General features: G+C 44.0%; 1 pseudogene; it reads right to left on the bottom strand.

Moving 5' to 3' along the window:
- Positions 1 to 387: 387 nt before the first annotated feature.
- On the bottom strand, positions 388 to 2200 carry LOC147894777 (arogenate dehydratase/prephenate dehydratase 6, chloroplastic pseudogene; annotated as a pseudogene).
- Positions 2201 to 23649: the final 21449 nt, after the last annotated feature.

Raw genomic sequence — 23649 nt, 5'->3', positions numbered from 1 at the left:
TCCACCAGCCAAATTGACATAGGTAGTGCTGAAATTTGAATGCATGGGTAAGAATTCTGGGTAAGAATTCATTTGGAAGGCCTCATACAATGAATGCCCTTCCATGAAGAAACCGAAATAAAAAATTGGCCTTCAAATGTAGCCCTAAAATGAAATTAGACTTCATGATTTTGTTTTGAAGTTTTCATGGCCTTTAAGGCATTTATTTCACTCTAGGCAATTGGAAAATAATGATTCATTAAAAAAAAAAAGAAGAAATGCTAGATATATTAAGCAAGTTGGTCAAGCCCAGGGAAAGGACGAGTACATCAGAAGGCATTTATGCATCAAGCCTTAGAGGCCTAGAACTTTGGCATTTTACATGTGTTGTGACTATTGGTGATCCACGTGAGTTGTTCCGAACGACATAGCAACAGACACGAAAATTGGTACGACTCGGGCGAGCCCATAATATCCGAAACAGGACTAGGCAGTGAGGAGCTATGGTGAAATTTGCCAGCTTGGTGCCTACCCACGAGAAATCAAACACACAATATATATAATACATATTAAAAGAAATTGAAGGTTGGTCTCCATAGAAGGCCGCCTTTTGCAATTTGCTCCCTGCAATTGGCATTCTATACCCGAAAGCTAAAAATTTGCAATTGGCATTCTATACCCGAAGGCTAAAAATTTAGAGTGAGTTTCTTTTGCAAGCCAAATTTTTCCTCTACTTCGTATGAAGGCTTGGAGAGCTTTGATGCGTGATGAAGCCTTCAAATTTCAGGAGTGGACATAGGCTCCAAATCTGTTAGCCCGCTCTTGAAATTCACACGAGCGTTTCAAGGAAGAGTTCAAAAAAATGAGGGCTTACTTCATTAGCTCTTTCACAAGCTCGGAAGTAGATTTAGCAATTTTACAAGGGAGGAGACCGCACCAAAGGGGTCATGTCCATTGGATAACTACCCAGCACTCTCAAGAAACTCGTGAACTCCTGCAGCTGAGTAAGCGCATTCTGGGCTCGCGTGTCAGCCATGGATGCTTCAAAATCGATGTAGAATAGGTACTCGAAATACTTGGCTTTGCCGCTGTTGGTGCCGTCCACAACGCGAAGAGGCTTCTTCCTCTGAGGTCTGCTCTCTATCTTGGTGAGATTTATATTTCTGAAGGCAAACGCAGAGAGCACCTTGAAAAGAGATCCTGTAGCTTCATCGTTCGCAAAGACTATGCTCGTTTTGAACGGTCGATCGATTCTGGGGATGATGGGTTCCCTCGCCAGCATCACGAAGCGCGTTACATTACCGGAGTCATCCTGTATGCCATCAGCCAGCACGTTCATGCCGTAGATCTCGGCTGCTCGTCTGCTGGCAATGGCTGCAGTGTCCCTCAGGTTGTTCTCGGCGATGAACTGAGCTGCACCAGCTGTATCATCCACTGCCTCGCGAGCTACTTCAAGGCCCAAGCGCGTCAACGTGTGCTCGCATTGGGCAAGGGCTTGCGGATGACTAATTACGCGTCGCAGTTCCGCCTTGCATACGCCGGGCATTGCCAGGAGGCAATGGTGCACGGGGAGCTGGACCTCGCCCACTATATGGAGCCTATGGCGGAGGAGAAGATCATAGTTGCGGTGAATGCTACCTCCGAGAGAGTTCTCCACGGGAAGAACGGCGCGATCTGCAAGCCAGAGCTCCACGGCTTGAAACGTCGCCTCGAACTGATCGCAGGGCACTGGCTCGCAATTGGGATAGGCTTTGCCAGCTGCAGCTTCGCTGTAAGCTCCAGGAACACCTTGGTAGGCGACCCTGAGGGTAGAACCATGCATGGGGGCAGGGGAAAGATCGGAGATGGAGAGGGGTCTGGGCAGGTAGGCGTCTTTGGGCAGGACAGGATGGACGAGGCTATCGTTTGAGTCATTGAGAGGAACGAGATCGAGGCCAGGGAGAGAGGAGTTGTCTTTGGGGAGATGGGAGGCGATGTGGCCATTGAGGGAGGCGCAGGAGCTCTTCCAGTCGTGGGAGCGGGAGGAGGAGGAGGAGGACCAGGGGGAGGGCAGGGAGGAACGGATGGGGAGGTGGGGAAGGGAGGGAGAAGGGGAAGGCGAAGGCGAAGGGGAGGGGAGGTGGGGATGGTGGAAGAGGGAGGAGCGGAGGAGCGGAGGGGGAGGGGGAGCAGCGAGGTACTCCATGGACGCAATGCAAACTACAAGGGAGAGACAGACGAAACTGCTTGACAAGACAACAAACAAGAAGCAGCAGCAGCAAATGAGAGTTTGTGATGGTGCGTAACGCGTGCGCCTCTGGCCTTTCCCCTCAAAACGTGTTCCTTCCTTGACCGGTCATCACCACACTCTCATTAGTCAAAACCCCGTGTCTCTTTGAGCTAATTCCACAGCCGCCCTCTCAAACGAAAAAAAAAAAGTTTGGACTTGGGTCGTTGGAACTTGGACCATTCCACTTAGAGCGCGGCCAATCTACAACTCCATGAGCATAGCACCAAAGCCAACATTTTCTTATATTTTCATGTAAAAGTCACATGCTAAAAAACAATTTCAATCTACAACTTCAAAATTTACATTACTTGCACCTTCATAAAGGTAAGGCTGTTCAAGCATGCAAGATTAACCTAATCCAACCTTCTGATTGGCCCAAACTAACGTCTAACCGAGCCCAACCTAACATCAACATAAGTAAGCTAACATAACCTAATGCTGAACTAACCTAAACTAACCTTACACATGGGTGAGAAGCTGGCGAGAGGGAAGCCGCATCGAGCATTGGTAAGGGATGGGGGCAGGACGGGAGAGGTAGCAAAGCAGGGCGAAGGGGAGGTCGAGGGAGAGAGGGACCAAGGAGGCGGAGTAGGGAGAGAGGGATCGACGAGGAGGAGTAGGGAGTGAAGTAGAGGGTAGGAGAAAGGGAGTAGGGAGAAGGGGAGCAAGGAGAAAGGGAGGAGTAGGGGGTAAACCAAGGGGTAGGAGAAAGGGAGTAGGGAGAAGGGGAGCAAGGAGAAAAAGGAGGTGGTGAAGCACGGGTGGAGGGAAAAGGGAGAGTTGGAGGAGCAAAGCGGGGAGAGGGAAAGGGCAAGAGCGAGGGGGAATGAGAGAGCGAGCAAGAAGGGAGGGAAGCATAGGGATAGGGAGGATGGAGGGCGGGAAACACACGGAGTGAGGCATGCATGGTGAGGGAGAAGCAGGGAGGGCGGGAGGCGAAGGGGAGGGGAGACAATAGAAAAGGGGCGGGGATGAGAAGAGGTGAGGTGAGGGGCAGTTGCGACATGTAGGGGAGGGGGGTAAACTTTGGGGGGGAAGAGACATACATTAATTTTTCAATTTGAGAGGGGGGGATGATTTAGCTTAGGTTAATCGATTGATTTTGTCAACAGAGAGCAACTAATCAATGTGAGATTTGATTTAAAGTTGAGTTTGGGGACATAATTGTTAAGAAATTTACTTGAAATGCACACTAAGGAGTCACTCTATAGCACAGCACAACATAGCAAACATGTATTCAAAAGAGCCCCATATTTAAAATCTTACATTATTTTAGATAATTTATTACCCATATATATATATATATGCTTGGATGTTCAATTAAATCTTCCCTCTATATTTACAAAACTGACTAATTATAATCATCCCTCCAATGGTTTGTAAGTCCCCCATTTCTAAAAATGCCCCATCCAAGTAATGATTCATGAAGTGTGGTGAACGATATTGGAGCCAACTTGTTGGTGCTATGCGAGGTTGTGATAGCTAGCTAGTTAACTCATGTCCATATTTGACACAACATTTGGGTCACTAGCTTCACTTCCTCTATTGCTCAAATCTCTTACTCAATAGTAGTTAGCTAGCTAGTCCTTATTATGCTTGTGCTTTTAGTTTAAGATGCAAAATATAGTGTGCTAGAATGATGTTGGAGTTGGCTGACAATGGTTATTTACCACCATTGTATGATCTTGGATATATAAATGTGGATATATAAATGTTGCTCCAAGTTAGAACTTAGATTGTGTCCCATTGGAGATCATTTGTTTCATTTCCTCTATTGTTTAGATCTGATTTAGTACATAGGTAGGTTTGAGTTAACTACTTGTGCCTATGACATTGAATGATGTATATTTAAGTGTCTTTTTTGTGTATGTTTTTTTTAGTATCATTGGGCCATACAACTTTAAAGAAGGGCATTATGACAAAGAGTGAATTGATCCAAAGGATGACTGAATGAAAGATTTACATCTTGTAGATCATTCATGGGTTTTTAGGCTTTTTGTGTGCTTAGCAATGTCTTGTGCCTCATCCAATAGTCTCTTGTCCCATCTTGGCATGGGTTTGGATGAAGAGACAAATTTCAGAAGTGCTTTGTGCAATGAGGACAATGTGTTAGAGTATTGAAATATTCACATTCAGCTCATATTGACTTTCTCCCATGCTCCATTGATTTTGTTCTGCTCCAATGGACTACCTTCCATTTCATTGTTGCTATCTGACTTATCTCTTCTTTGATTCTTTGTCTAATTGCATTCAAGATCTGGTGTTTTTTGATTCAGCGTTTGACTTTATTCTGACTTTTCTCTTAGCTCCACCAAGGGCTCTTTTTGCTCCAATGTATGGAGTATTTAGTGGTGAACTTCTTTTCTTCCTTCCAACAAATCCCTAGTTCTTTTAACTCCTCTTGATTAGTTGGGTCCTTCTAGATGCCATGTGACCATGTTTGTTTGGCAATACCAAGCTTACAGTTGGTGCCTCTTCATCATTATTGCATGTTCTCTATAGCATATCTAGTTGTTTCTTCCACAATTATAGTCCTTTCGATTACTTTCCTTCCAGCAGGTGAAACATGTAGTGTTGGAAATTCTTTGGTCTATCTATAGTCTTCCCTCCCTCTCTACTTGGTTAACCTCTTTGGTCCTTTTTCTTTTGTTGAGCCAACATTCCTTTGTTTTGTGGCCTAGAAGATTGCATATGTTGGAATATCATCCTAGCGTGTATTTGATCATGGTATCATACGTCTTTTTCTTGGAGCTACTCTTATTCCCATTTTTTGACTAGTTTTTTTGGCTCCTTCCTTTCCATATTTGTTGTTCTTTTTTAACAACTAGCTCGCATTCTTCTTTACTTTCACTATACACGAAGACCACCTTTTGCTTTGTTTTGCGCTCACTAATGAACCTTGATGGTGCCATAGTTAAATTATAGAAGATGTCATCTCTTATGCCATGTTCTATAGATTCTTATTTGGTAAACAAATGAATCTCTCTATCATCAAACAGAACTTTAATTTTTCATTTGCCTATTGTAGAATCAAGAGGTGCTTGACTAATCCAAATATGCACACCACCTATGGACTTGATTTGTCCATTAGAGAGTTCAATCAAAATGTTAGAAAATCCCTTGATTGGAATCAGATGGTTGTCTCCTAGGTGTTAATCCTTTGAGAATTGGATGGGATCAAGTGCCTTGATACCAATATTTTTTATTACGCATGATGTGATGCATCCAAATCCACTCTCTAAATATTTCAATCAGAGTTACTTGCACAAGCAATATTGTGCACAATCACATTGATTTGAGATTTCCCAAATGTAAGCATGGCCTATCGGCACAATTGGACCTCTTTCCATCACACAACACATCTTTTGAAATGTGTTTTCTTCATCTAATCGATCTAATGCATAAATGACATCTATGGCATTTGCTCTATGTTGCCTCTTATCCTTTATGCCTCTTTCTTGGTGCTACTCTTATTCCCATCCTTTTGACTAGTTTTTTGGCTCCTTCCTTTCCATATTTTTTAATTCCTTTTTGACAACCAGCTCATCTTCTTCTTCTTCACTTTCACTATCCATGAAGACCATTTTTTTCTTTCTTTTGGGCTCATTGATGAAGAGTGATGGTGTCATGGTTAGATTGTAGAAGCTACCATCTCTTATGCCATCTTCTATGGATTCTTCTTTGGCAAACAAAGGAATCTCTTTGTCATCAAAAACAAATTTGATATTTGGTTTACCCATTGTCTTGACTAATCCAAATACATATAACACACCACCTACAAACTTGATTTATGCCTTGATTGGAATTGATGGTTGTCTCCTAGATATACATCTCAAATGCATCAAGTGTCTTAACACTAATCTTTTCTATAATGCATGTGATGTGATGCATCCAAATCCACACCCCAAATATTTCAATCAGAGTTACTTGCACAAGCAATGTTGTGCATAATAAAATGGACTTGAGATGTCCCCAATCTCTGCATGGTCTATCTGGCACAATTGTCCCTCTGTCCATCACACAACACATCTTCAGAGATGTGTCACCTTTATCTAATTGGTCTAAAATAAAAACACATCTAATGCATTTGTTCTATGTGGCCTCTTATTCTTGTTGTCTTACTATTCTTAGAATTTTTGAGGCGCTCTTTGGTATGTGGCACTTACCTTGCCCTTTGCAAGTGTTTTTTGACCTTTGTCTTAACTTGAATGGATCTAGTTTATATAATCTTGGAGCAAGAACTTCCACCATGCTATGCATTTTTCAATTCAATTCTTGGCTTTGAACTACATGTTGCACACCTGTATAACCAATTCTCAAACACTTTCCATCAACCAATTCTGCCAAAAAAATTGTGTATTCATTGATCCTCTTAGATCAACAGATTAATCAATTCATCTAAATTGATTGCCATACCTGTAGCACTAGCTAATACCTACATGGTCAAGTTTGTTTCCAGTTGCATCTTGAATTGAGTTGGGTCATTAGTACTCATAATTCCATGTAAGCCTTGTCTACATCGATGCTTTTTCCAAATGCATCAGTGCAACATTGTATTTTTGAGGAAGATGTTGACTCCTTTAACATGCATCTCATCAAAGACAATTTAGTTCAAATGCATCTTCATTTGAATTTTCGAGGACAATGTTATTGAATGCCAATAACACCTTAAAAGTTAAAAATTTTAAAGTTTTGATGATTGAAACATAGGTTCATGGGTAAGTCTATACTTTGAGTATCATAAATATTCAATTTTTTCATTTTATATTTTTTGCACTTGTCCAAGGTGCCCACTTTTGACTTTAAGGAAAATGTGGGGACACATCACATCTCTATTTGATAGCATCTCTACTACGACAGTAAAATGATTTATTTCATATGTGAGGGACTCAAACATTTGATTTCCTAGCCACATGTGGACTTAGATGGCCATAAATCTTATCAAAGGATGTAGAGAAAGGTCCCAAGTACGTGTTTGTGCAAATGCAACATATGGTGGTATAGATGCATGTGCAAATGAGCTTTGTAAATAGATATGGCTTTCTATGGGCTAGATAGAGAAGAGCATCATAATGAGAGGTTATAGGAAGCGGGCCTCTAATGGTACTAAGTGGGTGGTGAGGTAATGTAAGAGGGAAAAAAGAAGGTGGGCTTGTATCAATTTGTTGATTTTTAATTTGGGTGCTTGTGAGGTTTGGCATTGGGGTACATAACTTAAGAGTTTGCATGGGAGGATCATGAAGAGGAAAGCCTAAATACCAAAAGCATGAGAGTGGGAAAGGAGGGATGGATGGGTGGAAGATACTACCAACAATGGAGGGTAATAGTGGTGTCACTTTAGAAGTGAAGGAGATAAAAGGCAGACATACATACTGATTGCAATCAGTGAGAATAAGTAAGTCAAAAAATTGCAAACCAAGGAGATCAATATTTGCTTAATCAATAATCATCAAATAATTAGTATACCGAGGAGATCAAAATAGATGAAATTGATCAACTTGCATGGACTCTCAAAAATGCGAGACAAAGAGTTAATGCCCATGGTGATGTGAGGACACCATTAGATGAGATGGGGACGATGGTCGAGGATATTGAGCTCATGTCATGCCTTCCTCTTTAGAACTATGGTATATCAAAAAGATGGAAGAAGAGTAACTGCACCTCTCACAAGAAAGGAGGGCTCTCCTTAACTCTCTACCCAGCCTACGGATGGTGACGAGCTCTCTATCTATGTGTGTTGAATTCTTCTTCACGTGAGGTCACCTCTCTTGGTCAGTGACCTCCTTCCTCGATCTCACTCTAGAATCCTCCCCCTAAGCCCTGTGCTTGCCACGTGGTGTCTACTGGAGTGCCATGTGTCCATATGGACCTTAGAATCTGTATGCCTTTTTAGGCTTTATCATTGCAATCCATTTTATTGCCTAGGCCTAGGATTGTTTCTAGACCCCGACCCTCTGAGACCCCATTGACACAAGCACTGTCAAGACCTCTTGGTTTCCCACCTAAGCCATGAATTATGTAATTATGGTTGATGCAACATTCCCTTCCCCTTAAGTGTGGTTTATGCCCTCGAGAACAAAATTAAGAAACCTCTTTTGGATATTGTTTACCCTTCCCCATGTTGAACTCTCTTTAGGTCCACTTAAATAGACATTCTTGCCATATTGTATGTCGCGTTCTTTTTTCTTGTCTATCTAAAATTCTTTCTGGTTCATGTGGTAAAGTAGCAGGTTCAATGAGTTCAACTTGGACTTCATTTTTGATGAAATTATCATCATCTCCTAATTTTCTTTTGAGCCACTTACATGAAAATTTGGATGTACTCTACATCCCTCTAGTAAGTCTAACTTATAAGGAAGTTATCCAGTTCTCTTAAGTATTGTGAATGATCCACAATACCTAGGAGACAACTTTGGACATTTACTTGTCTTTAGGGATTCTAAAGAGTTAGGGACATTGAGGTAGACTTTCTCATTTACTTCAAACTCCAACCTTCTATGGTGGGGGTTTGTGCACTCAGGGGGGACACTATGTAAGAACCGCCATATAGCACATGCGATCAAGGGGTATTTTAAAATCCCCATACGTACGGATTTTTATAACCTATATACTCCCATTCTATAAAATTTGAGTGGATTATAGTATCCCTTATGTATGAAAAGTTCCACTTTTTGAATTAAAAAACCTCTTATATATGTATATATTATGTAACTTTATAAAAATATAAAACCCCTCCCGTTGATTGCACGTTCTATCTTACATATTTCTTAGTGACCCGTGCCAAGGGTTTGCATAACTTCTTGCTCTATCTTGATCCCTTTTGACGCTATCTGTAGCTAACTTAAGAATTCAATTCATATCCTCAAGAAAGTCTTTGGCCATGAGAACCTTCTCTTTTTTGAGTCCCACTGCAACTAGGGCTCTAGGTTGAAATCCATACATCATCATGAATGGACTAAAACTTGTGAGCTGAATATTTGGCATATGTTATATGAAAAATCTAATATGGGCAAAGAGTCTTCCTAATTAGTTTTCCATTTACTTAGATATGCTCGAAGCATATCCTCAATGACCTTATTACACTTTCAGGTTGACTATCACTCTGTGGATGATCCATGGTGCCCTCTAAAAATGGTTGTTATCCCGGTCACTAACAATACTAGTTGGTAACCTGTACAATTTATAAATATGCTCCATAAATAGCCTAGCTAATTCTAGAGTTTTAGCCTCTTCATTGGAATTATGTCTATTTTATGATCTACATCTCACTCAAGAGGCCATCAGACAAGTCACTCAAAAAAACATCTTTAAATTCAACCATTAAATCCTTGAACAAAGACTGATACTTTTTAATCACATCAAGAGAAAATTTATTCTTTTCAAATGTAGCTAAATAAAATCACCAATAAAGTAAGTTCACAGAGTTATGCCTCTCATTGTTGTTGTTCTAGAAGTCGTTCCAATTCCATTGAACAAATAAGGGAAGAGTTTGGTACATCATGTTCTCCTTGAATCTGGAAGACTCTAACATCTTTTTCAAACATGATAGAGTTATTCAAATAACTCCACTGTAAACTATGCCCAAGACTATACAACCATTCTCAACCAAGAACAACATCTATTCAACTGAGATGCATAATTTGGAAATCCAATGCATCTTAATATCCACTTTTACACTATGAACCATGGTGTCCCAAATCTTTTTATCACTTCTCGTTTGCTAGGAGAGACCACATATTTGTGGGCACTTGGACTCTCTGGAAACTTCAATTTCTTAACTAGTGAATAGCTTAAGAAATTGTGTGTTGCACTATCATCGACCATCATACTCTTACTTTTTGCCCCTTAAATTTTCCATCCATGCTCATTAAATCATGAGGACCAAAGGTGGGCTATCACATTGCCAATGATAGGCAGCATACTGTGGGTGTTGTCCTCTTGATAAACCTCTACCTCAATGTACTTTTCAATACCATTAATAAATGGCAACACCTGCACCACGTGTACTTGTTTTTGTGAAGGTTTATTTGGGGGATTAGCTTTCTAGAGTAGTTCCAAGAAGTGTGATCTTTGCCTAAACATTTGAAGAAAATATTTTCTTGCTTGGCCCTTTCATAATTCTCTTTCTTCAAGAGAGGATGTTTTTGTGTTTGAGGTTTCTTAAGTGGTTCTTGAGAAGCCTCCTTCTTGAAGTGCCCCTTCCTTTTAAGATTGGAAAATTTGTTGAACTATGAGAAAAACCTGTTTGCTTCAGTTTCAACTTTGGATTTCCCCATTGTGTCATTGTATATTTGGGCATATTTAATTGCTTCTTTAAAGGTCTTGGGATAATTTCTTCTCACCTCAACCTTGTAGGTGTCTTTCAGACCTCTCACAAAATCCCTTATCTTTTGGAATTCATCGATTCCTTTTAACATAAGAACTACCTCTCATAGTTCGCTATATACTGGACTAAAATATTCTTACCCATGCTACAATTGTCCCAAGCCTCCCAGCTCTTTATAGCTCATTTTTAGGTAAAACTTCCTTTAATAAATCTTGTTCATATTCAGCCCAATACCTAGGGCTCCTATCATTTTTCCTGAGCCTCATCCACCAATTTATAATCCTTATTTCCAAGGGAAAGACTCGCTTCCATGACTTGATTTTGAGGAGGACTATTCTTGAGTCAATGGAAGTCTTGCCATTTTTGCAAGAATGTATTTATCGCATCTTTGTTGCATTCTTTCTCTTCCCCATTGAAAATTGGTGGTTTCAAGTCCTTGATAATGTTAGAGGTTTCTTCAAGTCAAGAGATGGCCCTCTCAACTTGACTAGGAGTCGTCGATGATTACGCCATAGGAATCACCGATTGAGAATTGAATAACTTAAACATGGCTTTAGTTAGAGCTTTTAATGTATCATTAATCATCCCTAATTGCTTTTCTTTGAGTTTGTAGTTTAATGAATTTTGATTACAAAATTCCTTAATCACTATAACCGACATCCTCCACTTCCATACTATCCTCTTGAATTTTGTTATTCGCTTCTTCGTGTGTTTCCTCATTTCTAGCCTTGTCTTCTCTCTCCTTGATCTTCTCTCTCTTTCTAGACTCGTTATATTTTTTTTAATGAGAACTTTTCAAAAAATATAAAGCAAATGTATTTATCGAGAGAAAAATATGATGCCCACTTCCTTGATATTTGTTGAGGCTTTTGATATATTTTTGAAGTCAATACGTTGTTCTTTGATTCTTGATCTTGCCTTTTGATCCCACTCTTTCGCTTTTCTCAATCTCGAATTTCTCAACATGACCCTCGATCTTCTTCTTTGAATTTGGCAAGGCTAAGAAGTTCAAAAAAATTAAGGGCCTTTAGGAAAGACAAAGTGGCTTTGAAGTCCTTGGAGGTAGATCAGAGAGACAAAGGGCTCATAAAGTTATGATGACATGGCTTTATTCAAAGTTCTATACTTTGTATGATGTGGCTCATTCTTCTTCTTTGTTTTGGTTTTCTGCCGGCACAAGTCGATGGCATCGCTAGCTCTTCTAGCTCTGCATTTTTTTGTCTGGCACATTGTATGAGCTTCCAAGCCCTCAACGCTTCAACCTGTTTTCTATCCTTGCTTTTGATGGGTGTCTTCAACTATGATGGCTTGCTGGATGTAGAAACATAACCAACAATTTATGATCGCTTCTTGAGGCTCCGATTCTACCAAAACCAAAGGTAGAGTGTACCTCCGTAGAGATCTTATATATGCGTTTGAGGTCTAGAAGAAATTTGTCCAAGGAACCCAAGCCCAAGGACAGTCTTTTGAACTATGTACAACCCACTTTTTGCCCTAGTTTGGGATTGGTTCCAACTGAGAGCTCCATTCATAGTGTTAGGGCCTCGACGTGAGCACCCCTGTAGCTTTGATGAGGCGGAGAGCTTGAATGGGGAAATGCAAGACCTCGTGGTCCTGAGAGCTTCCAAGGGCCCCTACACCAGCTTAGCTCCACCTAATTCTCTTGCTCCTTCCGTAGCGCCCAGGTTAAGAGGAATAATATCCAACATGTTTGGACGGTTGGGATGAACGGAGTCAGAAGACATGGAGAAACCTTTCACCTGTGTGTCCATAGAAAGGGGAGGCCAACAACAATCGGCCATTCAGTTGCAGGTAGGGACCGAGGCTGCCTTTGTGGACTCAGGTCCCACAGCCTTCATGGGACACCCTGACTTGGAATACATGGAGGATGAAGACCCATGGATGAGGGACTTACAGGGCAAAACCCTGGTCGAGGAAATGCAGGAGACTTCCAAGGGGGAAACTCTTATGAACTTCCGACCTTCCAGGTGTCCCCGACATTCACCGGCTATGTGGTCTCACAAGTTCCATCTTACCGTCCAATTCAAGGAACCTCCATCAGATGCCTAGTGACCCGCTTCCTCCAGGAGTTCAAAAGTTCAATCCCACAATTGGCAACCCCAGGCTTCACAGCCCCAATGCCAGTACCAGCAACCTAGTGGATCCCGCCACCAGGATTGGGGTTGGCTCTACGATGCCACCCAAACGGTTCTATCAAATGAGGTGATGTGCATCTTGATGAACAAACTAGGAAGGGGGGTCTCGCCCCACCCCCGACCGCACCTATATTCCCAACATTGGTTACCAATCCTTCTAGGAGTCGACCCATAGCCATCTCTAAGTTGATAACTAAATTCCTTGGGGAAGGAGATCCAGTCTCCCACATGGAGCGATTCAAGCAAATATGTGAAATGGTTAATGCGTTTGGCCTTAATCTGGATGGCAAGGTAGGCCAATGGTATAGGGCCTTCAACCTGAAAGAGAAAGTCAATTGGGAGGCGTTATGAAAAGCATTCATTGTAGGGTTTGCCCCCAGTGGTCATAAGTGGAGCCCGATTCATCAATCATATGAGGTAAAATAGAATGACAAGGAATCCCTCTAGGATTACATCGCTAGGATCAAACACCTCAATTCCTATTGCGAACCACATGAGAGGATGAGCGATAAATGATCGCTTTCGTGCTTCCTCATCAGATTGGCAGACCCGTACCTATATGACCACTTAATGGTTATGAATCCTGCTTCCTTCAAACTATGCAACAAGATCCTGCTATGAACCGTATGAGAGGATGAGTGATAAATGATTTGCTGCCATGCTTTCTCATCGGATTGGCAAACCCGCACCTGCATGACCACTTAATGGTTATGAATCCCACTTCCTTCAAACTATGCATCAAGGTAGCCATCCATATCAGTGATAATATGATGGATAAGGTTGTCCAGGACAAAACTACAACTCCATCAGAGGTATCACAATTGGTAAGGCTTCTAGTATGGAGCTTACCAAGAAGGAGAACAACGAGCTTAAGGGCTTGGATATGAGGGAGTTGGCCTCCAACCTAGTGAATGAGTTGGGCCAGTAGTGGAAGTTAGAGACCTCCAAGGAGACACCGATTAACCAACAATTGTTTCCTAGGAGAGACAACATGTGGTGCGGGGTATGCAATGGCAATCATCCCTCCAATGAGTGCCCCCACCATAAGGCAAGGCAAGCGCTCTAGTGTGCACATTATTATAGATGGGGAAACCATGATACACGCTCCCAATGCCGATTCTTGAGGGTCCTTTCCCAACCAATTTATCAAGCAAGACCCCATTAGCCCTGATGGCCCCACCCAACCTGATGAGTGCACAAGGTGCCCCTTTACCCAATTCAAGGAAATATAGTGCACAACAAGCTCCCTTACCACCACCCATACTAGGTCTGCAACCTACACCACCTTGTATAACTCCAATAAATCAAGTGTTGGTGGAGGAACTACCCAATGATTGGGAAGAGCCAGAAGAATAGGACCACGATCACCCCCTCGACTATTAACCTTGCAAAGAAGGAAGTGGTCACTACCTCCTACATGAAAGTCAATATGTCCTAGTGTTCTAGATAGCTCTCATGGCTGCAAGGGCAAGAGACATGAACTTCATAATGCAAAGGCCCCCAATCCAATGCTATACTTGCCAAGGTCTGCATAGGGCAAGTGAATGCCCGTATAAGGACTCAGTGAACCCTCCTATGTCATGCTTTAAATGCCAACGGCCACATTTTCTAAAGGAGTGCCCCTATAGGGATCTTACCCTAGTGGTTCCACCCACAACAGGCCCTAAGCCCTTGTGTGCTAGTTGTGGAGTAGAGTATTTATTCAAGGATTTCCCCCTTGAGGAGACTAGCAACTCCGGCGACCCCTTCCAAGAGCACTAGCATCAACTTGTTGAGTATTGATCAAGGTGAAGTGGCGGCAATGCCCTTGAAGGTCATCACAAGGATGCAGGCTAGGGGGTAGGGAAATGAAGAAGGAGGCAAGGAAGGACAAAACGCCCGTGCCACAAAACCTCGAGGTGCCCCAACCCCTATAGACTAGGTCCAAGAAGGCCACCCGGGTGGGTGAAGGAACAAACCAAGTGCTCATCCAAGATGGTTTAGCTGAGAAGATAGCCACCAAGTGCCTCCTCCTCTACCACTAGATGAGCCCTCTCCTAGGATGACTTGAGTATGCCTTTGTACCTAGATGTAAACAAGCCAGTGCGGGCCCACACATCTCCATCTCCATATAAGGGAACATATCAAACCCAGCCCTGGAAAAACAACACTTAAGAGACGCTCAGAACTTGGTTCAAGAATGCCAGGAGAAATTTGAGCATAGGCTGAAGGCTAACTGAGGGTCAGATACCATCCACTCAGACCACCTGACCACTCATAGGGGGGTAAAGGCACTTAGGGTACAAAAGAGGGTGGAAGAAGAGGAACGATCTAGCTCTAGTAAATTAGAGGCTCTAGACTTGATGTAGCAGATGTTCCAAGAGGACCCTAGAGGACCCTATACTATAAAACATATGAGAGGAAGGAGACATCTATGGTCTCGAGGATGTGCTATCAGAATAGGCAAGGAGATATCCCAAAAACCATGTGATAGCATTGGGTTAGCAGCGTTCCTCTCCACAAAGGTTAAGATGCCAATCACATCCTTCTTGTTAAGAGGGAATCCTACCCTCTGATAAAACCTCTCAAACTGGATGAATGGGCAAATCCTACCCCCAAGACCTACTAGCCCGAAGTTGACCAACCGTAGGAGGAAAGACAGAATCTACCCAAGGTCCCCATCAATAAGTTAGGCCAATACTTTGAAGGTGATGATATTAATGCAGCTATCCCCATAACCTACCAGAACCAAAAGGTTGATGCCATTCTAGATGGGGGAGCGGGTGTGAGTGTATGCACCAAGGAATGCTGGGAGCGGTGGGGAAAACCTTCCCTTGAGCAAACCCACCTAGTAGTGAAGCTAGCCGCTAATGGAGGAACTGCTGAACCCTTGGGAGTCCTCATGGGTATTAACGTTAAGGTATTCGGCTTCATGTACCCCGTTAGATTTGTAGTCATGGACTTTACCCATAGTAGCCTGGATATGAAGCCATCCTAGGCAGGCCCTTCTTGCAAATGTCTAGACTAGTACATGATTAGCATACTGATAACATCTATTAATGGCATGAGGAGCAAATCATGTGAGTGGACTTGCATACATACAAGGCCCACCCATTGTCAGCACAACTATTTGCCATAGAATCTGGCACAATCGATAAGACCGCATCCCTGAAACTGTTCTAAACTTGTGAGAGAGAGGAGGATGAGAAGGAGGCAGATGAAATTTGGTATGCCCCTCTTCCCAAGCTAGATTTCTCTCAAAATTAGATGCACATTCTAGCAAACATTGACATCCCCAGAAAGAATAGGGTTCCAAATAACAACCTTGTGCATCAATGGTTGAGCACGGTGGTTCCCCTTAGAATGTTTAACATGTTTAAACCCCACGAGGTGAGCAAAGGATTAGTAAGGGTAAAATCATACCTCCACTGGCTAACATATGTGGGTGCCCCAACTGCTCACCATGAGTTCTCGTCCAATTAGGGATCACGGTTGACTAAGGTTACCTCCCTAGATGCCTCCATAAGTGCCATGAAGGAGCCCTCCTTAGGTCTGAAGCTCCCAACTCCTAAACACTCGAAGACTCCTGTCAGGGCCAAGAGGAATACCACCCCAAAGGGAGTGGAGGATGAGGACATGGTTGATGATCACCGTCTTCAAGGAGTACCTAAGGGACTTCATAGAAGTTTTCTTGGATGATGTGTGCATGACTTGACATGGGATAATCACTTGGGATACCTGAAACTAGTCCTTGAAAGATGCAGGTTGTATCAAATATCCCTGAATGCCCTCAAGTGCCAATTTTGGGTCAAGCACGGCATGATTCTCGATCACATAGCGTCCAAGAATGGCATCTCCATAGATTACAACAAGATCAAGCTCATTCTAGAATTACCTCCCCCATCGATGCCAAAGGAGTGCATCGGTTTGTAAAAAATCCTTTGAGACCCTCAAGCTAGCTCTGGCCACCACAACATTGGTATTGTAAGCCTCGGTGGACTAGAATCTAATATTCCATGTCCATATAGATGCCTCAAATTTTTCCATCGAATGTGTGTTAGCAAAACCAGGGGAGTGAGAGTGCTCTCAACAGAAGCAAGAACGGAAGAAGGAGAGAGAGAGAGAGAGAGAGAGAGAGAGAGAGAGAGACAGAGACAGAGAGCCACAAGTTTTGGTGGGTGCAGAACCACCCTAATCTTCTTTTTCATTCATTTATATATGTCTTTAAGTATTGTACATAACCGGGGTTAAGGCACAGTGACCTTTAACCCCCACAACCTCCCACTTAAAGGACAATGTGCCTTTAAGGGAGAACAACCAGTGAGCATACTATCCAATGCCCATCAATACACGACAATACTCAAACCGCTGACTAGGTAGACTCTTCATCAGCATATCTGCAGGGTTATCATCTGTATGAACCTTGACAAGCTCTATGCGCTTGTCCTCAAGTACCTCCCTAATGAAATGGTACTTGACCTCAATGTGTTTGGTCTTTGCATGAAAGACCAAATTTTGTGCTAGTTGAATAGCACTCACGGAATCACTATGCAATGTCGGTACACCTGTATGAATCCCCAAATCTCCCACTAGCCGATCAAGCCATATAGCCTCCTTGCAACCCTATGTGGCTGCAACATACTCAGCCTCTGTGGTAGACAAAGCAATGCACTTCTGTGCACGAGACATCCATGACACTGCACCACCTGCAAAGGTGAACACATAACCAGAAGTGGATCTCCTACTATCCACATGCCCTGCATAGTTTGAATCTGTGTACCCAAGTACATGCATGTCTCCTCTACCAAAGTAGATGCACATCTCCTTGGTACCCTTCATGTACCTCATGATGCACTTAACTGCCTCCTAATGCCTCTTTCCTAGATTAGCCATATACCGGCTAACAACTCCCACTACAAATGCAATGTCTGGTCTAGTAGCTATCATAGCATACATAAGACTCCCAACTGCTGATGCATAAGGAACCTTGGACATCATGGCCCTTTCCTCATCTGATTTGGGACTATCTGTATGACTCAGTTTCACATATGGAGGCAATGGAGTACTCACTGCCTTCCCCCCCTCCATATTGAAACGCTGCAATACTTTTGTAACATACTCTTTTTGTGAAAGCCAAAGGAGTTTCCTACTCCGATCACACATGATGCACATACCAAGAATATGACCTGCAAGTCCCAAATCCTTCATATCAAAGGCCTCATGCAACTTGGCCTTTAATGCATCTAGCTCATAAGTATTCTTGCTAGCCAATAGCATATCATCCACATATAGTGCCAAGATTATCAGGCTATTATCCTTAGCCCTTTTAGTGTAGAGGTAGTGATCAATTTCACTCCTTCTAAAACCCTTGGACCGAATGAAAGCATCAAACTTCTGATACCATTCTCTAGGCGCTTGCTTAAGACCATAGAGACTCTTCTTCAGCTTGCAAACTAAATGCTCTTTGCCCTTTTCTTCAAAGCCTTTTGGCTGCACCATGTAAATTTCCTCATGCAAATCCCCATGCAAGAAAGCTGTCTTGACATCTATCTGCATAAGCTCCATATCCTCTACTGTGACTAGTCCAAGCATGCGTCTAAGTGTGGTCATCTTCACAACCGGAGAGAATATCTCATCAAAGTCCACACCCTTCTCTTGCTTGAACCCTTTAGTAACCAAACGGGCCTTGTACCTAGGCACATCATCACCTGTGACCTTCATTTTGTAGACCCATTTACATGGCAATGCTTTCTTTCCATGTGGCAAAGAAACCAAGTCCCAAGTCTTATTCTTCATAAGTAAACTCATCTCTGATTGCATAGCATACTCCCACTTGCGTTGAGCTTCGCACATCATAGCCTCTTTGTAGCAAGAAGGCTCCCCGCAATCAGTAAGCATCACATAGTTTACCCCTGGAATAAACTTATCAGGCGGTCTAGACACTCTAGAAGATCTTCTCAAGGGCATTTCAGCTTGCTGTCCCACCTGCATATCAGCCACATTTGGCTCATCATTTCCACCAATAGATGATCCATCATCTACCCTTGATTGTATACCTGTGGGAGTACTTGGTGATACCATTTCTTGCACATTTGGTGCATGGACAGCTTTGCTGTCTATCAACATATGCAGGTGGATTCACATCCTAGAAAGTGATTCTCCTCATTTCCACATCCCTCATGGGTACCTTATGCATCTTTTTCTCATTGAAGACTACATCATGGCTGCATTTGATCTTCTTTGCTTCTGGATCCCAGAGATGATAGCCCATCTCTCCACTTTCACCATAACCCAGAAAGATGCATTTCCTAGACTTAGGATCTAGCTTCTTTCGAAGCTCTTTTGGCACATGTGCATATGCCTCACACCCAAATATACGCAAATGAGAGTAAGAGGGCTTCTTGCCACTCCATGCCTCTTCAGGAATACTACCATCCAAACTCTTACTAGGTGATCTATTGATCACATGCACTGCAGTCTTCATTGCCTCAGCCCAAAAACCACTAGAAAGACTTGCATCATTCATGCTTTCTTGAATGGTACGGTTCATCTTTTCTGCAACTGGATTTTGCTTTGGAGTACGAGGGGATGTGAGCTCCCTCTTAATCCCATGTGTATCACAAAAATGCTGAAAGTCATGAGAGAGATACTCTCCACCATTGTCAGTCCGTAGGCATTTAAGCGTTCTACCTGACTGATTCTCAACCAAGGCCAGCCATTTCTAAAATACCTGGAACACATCACTCTTCCGAGCTATAGGATAAGCCCACACTTTCCTAGTTGCATCATCAATGAATGTCACATAGTATTCAGCCCCGCCTAATGACCGTGTAGGCATGGGACCATATACGTCTGAATGCACCAAATCAAGCTTTTCAAACTCTTTCTTTCCCCTTCTTTTATGGGCTGATTTAGTTTGCTTCCCATAGAGACAGTGCTCACAAAATTCAAAATCAGAGAAACTCAAATGCGGTACATAACCCAAATGGCATAAGAGTTTCATTCCATTCTGGCTCATGTGCCCCAACCTGCAATGCCACAAAGAAGTGCTTGGCTGCTCGGTTATTGCAACAACATGATCAAATACCCCTGATACATGTAAGGGATACAAAGTCCCACACTTGGCACCCTTGGCCAAAAGCATAGAGCCCTTCTAAATTTTCCAACTCTGAAAGCCAAAAGTGGTGTGAAAACCAGCATCATCTAGCTGACCCACTAAAATAAATCTTCATCGTAGTCGGTTAGGCTCAATTGTATGACCGAACCAGTCTGCCCAAAACGGTTGACTGGGGGTCAGTCCCAAAATAGGCCACCGACCATATGATAGAACCGGTGCGCAAAATAGAGCAACTAACCTACGGTTGTCATTCGGCACAGAGCCATCCAAGATCATCTGAGGCTCCAAAAGGCCCTGCAACTCGAGAGTGGGCTGCCTCGAGAAATGCTCCATCTACCCTTAGTGCAGTCAGCCAAGGGATGCCTTCCCGCACTTGCATGTAGCCTAGTTGGCAGTGTGCCAACTCTATCTGAAGCCGTCCAGCCATCAAGCCACACATGGCCCCCATCTAGTGTCCAAACCAGGAACTACCGGATAACCGAGCTACTCAAATGCCTTCTCCTCATATGGGGGGCTTATAAGTAGAGTTAGCTGGTTCTCGCGTAGTTACACGAGAGTGGAGCATTGATATATAACAAGACTTAGGTAGAATAGAATGTGTGTGTGGAGTAGCGGCAAAGCTCTGCTTGTACTTGCATAAGGCTAGAAATAATCCCTCTTAGAAATCCAACTTGCATGTTCTACATGCAAGTTCTACATACGATTCCTACATGCAACTCCTACATGCAAGTTCTACATGCGAGTTCTACATGCAAGTTCTACATATGATTCCTACATGCAACTCCTACATGCGAGTTCTACATGCAACTCCTACATGTAACTCCTACATGCGAGTTCTACATGCAACTCCTACATGCGAGTTCTACATGCAACTCCTACATGCAACTCTTACATGCAACTCCTACATGTGAGTTCTACATGCAACTCCTACATGCGAGTTCTACATCCAACTCCTACATGCAACTTCTATATGCAAGTTCTACATGTAGAGAGAGAATGTCTTACAATTCCTACATGCAGAGAGAGAAGCTCTCCAACTCATATAAATACCCCATAATGGAATGAAGCCCACACTCTTTGGGGCATTGTGTTGAGCTTTGCTTTGGTATTCCAAGCAATTGTCTCAAGTGTCCATGCTTCCTTGCACTCCACGTCCAAAAGCATGTCCTAACCTTGCAACTCCTCCTCCCCTCTCCTCCAACCTTGCAACCCATCCTCTCTCTCTCCTCCTCCCTTCTCCTCCTCCCTCTTCTTCTTCCTCCTCCTCCCTCCTCCTCCCTTCTCCTCCTCCCTCCTTCTCCTCCTCCCTCTTCCTCCTCCTCCTCCCTCCTCCTCCCTTCTCCTCCTCCTCCTCCTCCCTCCTCTCTCTTCTTTCCCCCATGCTCTCATACCTTCTTCCTCTCCCACTCCTATGCTCCCCCTAAACCCTTAGTTCCTCAACCCTTAACCTTCATGATCTACAAGGGAGACGAGTTCTCCACCATGTACTCTACCCTAAACCTTGGAACTTTTTCTAAACTCAGGAACCTCCTTCTAAACTCTGGAACCTCTCTCTAAACCTTGGAATTTCCTTCTAAACCTTGGACCTCCTTCTAACCCTAGAACCTCTCTCTAAACCCTTAAACTCCTCCTAAACCTTGCAACCCCCAATGAAGACGAAAGCCTTCATTACCTCAACCATGATGATACACGCTCCTTTTACACATGCATGCACTATGTTTGCTTACCACACTTAAGCATACGTCTCTCACCGGAATACGACTCGAGTTCCTAAGCTACATATGCACTACAAACAACAACCTCGATATATCTGTAGGTGACAAAAAGCCTCGGAACCCTGCATACTGAGAATACCTTGCTCTTCCTACGGAAGCCATGGGAAAGAACTAACATTTGGCACTGCTATCGGGGAGACTAGCATCTCAAATAACGAGTAAACATATGCAGGTATGTGTAAAAAACAAACTACTTCGAACTTTCATGAACATATCACTCAAGAGCTAGGAGAGCTAAAATTTTTCCAACTCAAGTTAAAAAAAAAAAAAAAAATCTAGCTGAAATTCTTCGTTATCGGAAGCACATTTCGGCACAACCACCAAAAGTTATGGGCAATCGATGATTAAAGGTTCTAAATGCCATAACCCAAAAGAAAAATTAAAACCACCTCCCTAGTCAAACATGGACAAATTCAAAGGTGCACGTGTTTGACTAAATCCACAAGCCCCCCTCCTTCCCTATAAAAGAGCACCCATCCCTCTCATACTTTTTCTTTCACATCTTGCCTCCATCCTCTTTCCCATTCCGAGCCATACGCAAGACACTCCTCCCTCTCCATCAACCACCACCCTACTCCCATCCTCACATGGTAAGTTAATTCGAGCCCATCTCGCAGTGATAACCTAGCCATCCACCCACTATCCATTGGTCCTCAACAATCCCGTTACATTGAGAAAGACTTGGAGAGCGTTCAGGTGACCATCTCTTCCTCCCTTTGGATTTTCGTCAAGTTTTCCATCCGTCAAGTTTTTTATTTTTCCCCCTCCCCCTCCACCATTCCCCCCTCCACCACCATCCCCTCCATTCCCCTCCCCCCCTTCCCCCCCCACCCCCCCTCCTGCATCTCCACCACCACCCCTCCCCCTCCACCATTAGCCCCTACACCACCATCCCCTCCACTTCCCCCCCCCTGCCCCCCCCTCCTCCATCTCCACCCCCCCCCCCCCCTCCTCCATCTCCGCCTCCACCACCACCACCATCACCACCCCCCCTCCTCCATCTCCACCACCCCCTTCCATCTCCATGACCCCTCCCCCCCCGTCCCTCCATTCTTCCCCCCCCCCCCTTCCCTCCCCCGCTCCCATCTCCACCACCCCTTCCCCCCCCCTTCCCTCCATTCTCCCCCCCACCCCCCCTCCCTCCCCCCCTCCCATCTCCACCCCCACACCCCCCCCCCATCTCCACCCCCCCCCCCCTCTCTCTCTCTCTCTCTCTCTCTCTCTCTCTCTTTACCCCCCTCTCTCTCTCTTTCCCTCCCCCTCCCTCTTCTCTCTCTCTCTCTCTCTCTCTCTCTCTCTCTCTCTCTTTCCCTCCCCCCCCTTTCTCTCTCTCTCTCTCTCTCTCTCTCTCTCTTTCCCCCCTCTCTCTTTCTCTCTCTTTCCCCCCCTCTCTCTCTCTTTTCCCCCCCCCCTCCCCCTCACTCTTCTCTCTCTCTCTCTCTCTCTCTCTCTCTCTCTCTCTCTTTTCCCCCTCTCTCTCTCTTTCCCTCCCCCCTTTCTCTCTCTCTCTTCCCTCCCCCTCCCTCTTCTCTCCTCTGTCTCTCTCTCTACCCCCCCTCATCGGCCGCTTCGCACCCTAATAATCTAACCTAATAGCAAGGGCTTAAATTTCTTGCTACTACGGGCAGCGGCACCTACAGTAACACTCGTCGAAAAGGTGGCACTCGTGCATAGTGCTCGCCTCGTCAACGGCAGCACTCGCCCCGCGCCTCGCCTCACCTTCACCATCCGCCTCCACCTCCTCCGTGGTGCCCTGCCTCACCTCTGCCATCCACCTCACCTCCTCCATCTGCCCGCCCCATGCCCTGCCTCCCTATACCTCCTTCCCCCTCCACTCCACACCTCCCTCCCCTCCTCTTCACTCGATACTCCCCTCCCCCCTCGTTTGCGAAAATGCCCCCCCCTCCCTCACAGCCTCCCATCGGCTATAGCGCGACGACCCCCCCCCCCCCCCCGATTTTTTTTAAAATTTTATTTAATTATTAATTTAAAAAGACCTAACCTAACTTGACCCTAGGATAAGTTTATACCTAGGTCAAGTTAGCTCT

The sequence above is a fragment of the Dipteris shenzhenensis genome, chromosome 14 (assembly GCF_047967505.1).
Source record: "Dipteris shenzhenensis isolate YYH24624 ecotype China chromosome 14, Dip_SZ_1.0, whole genome shotgun sequence".
Classification (NCBI taxonomy): Eukaryota; Viridiplantae; Streptophyta; class Polypodiopsida; order Gleicheniales; family Dipteridaceae; genus Dipteris; species Dipteris shenzhenensis.
Note: the sequence above shows the minus strand (reverse complement) of the source record. Positions and strands in the feature narration are given on the sequence as shown.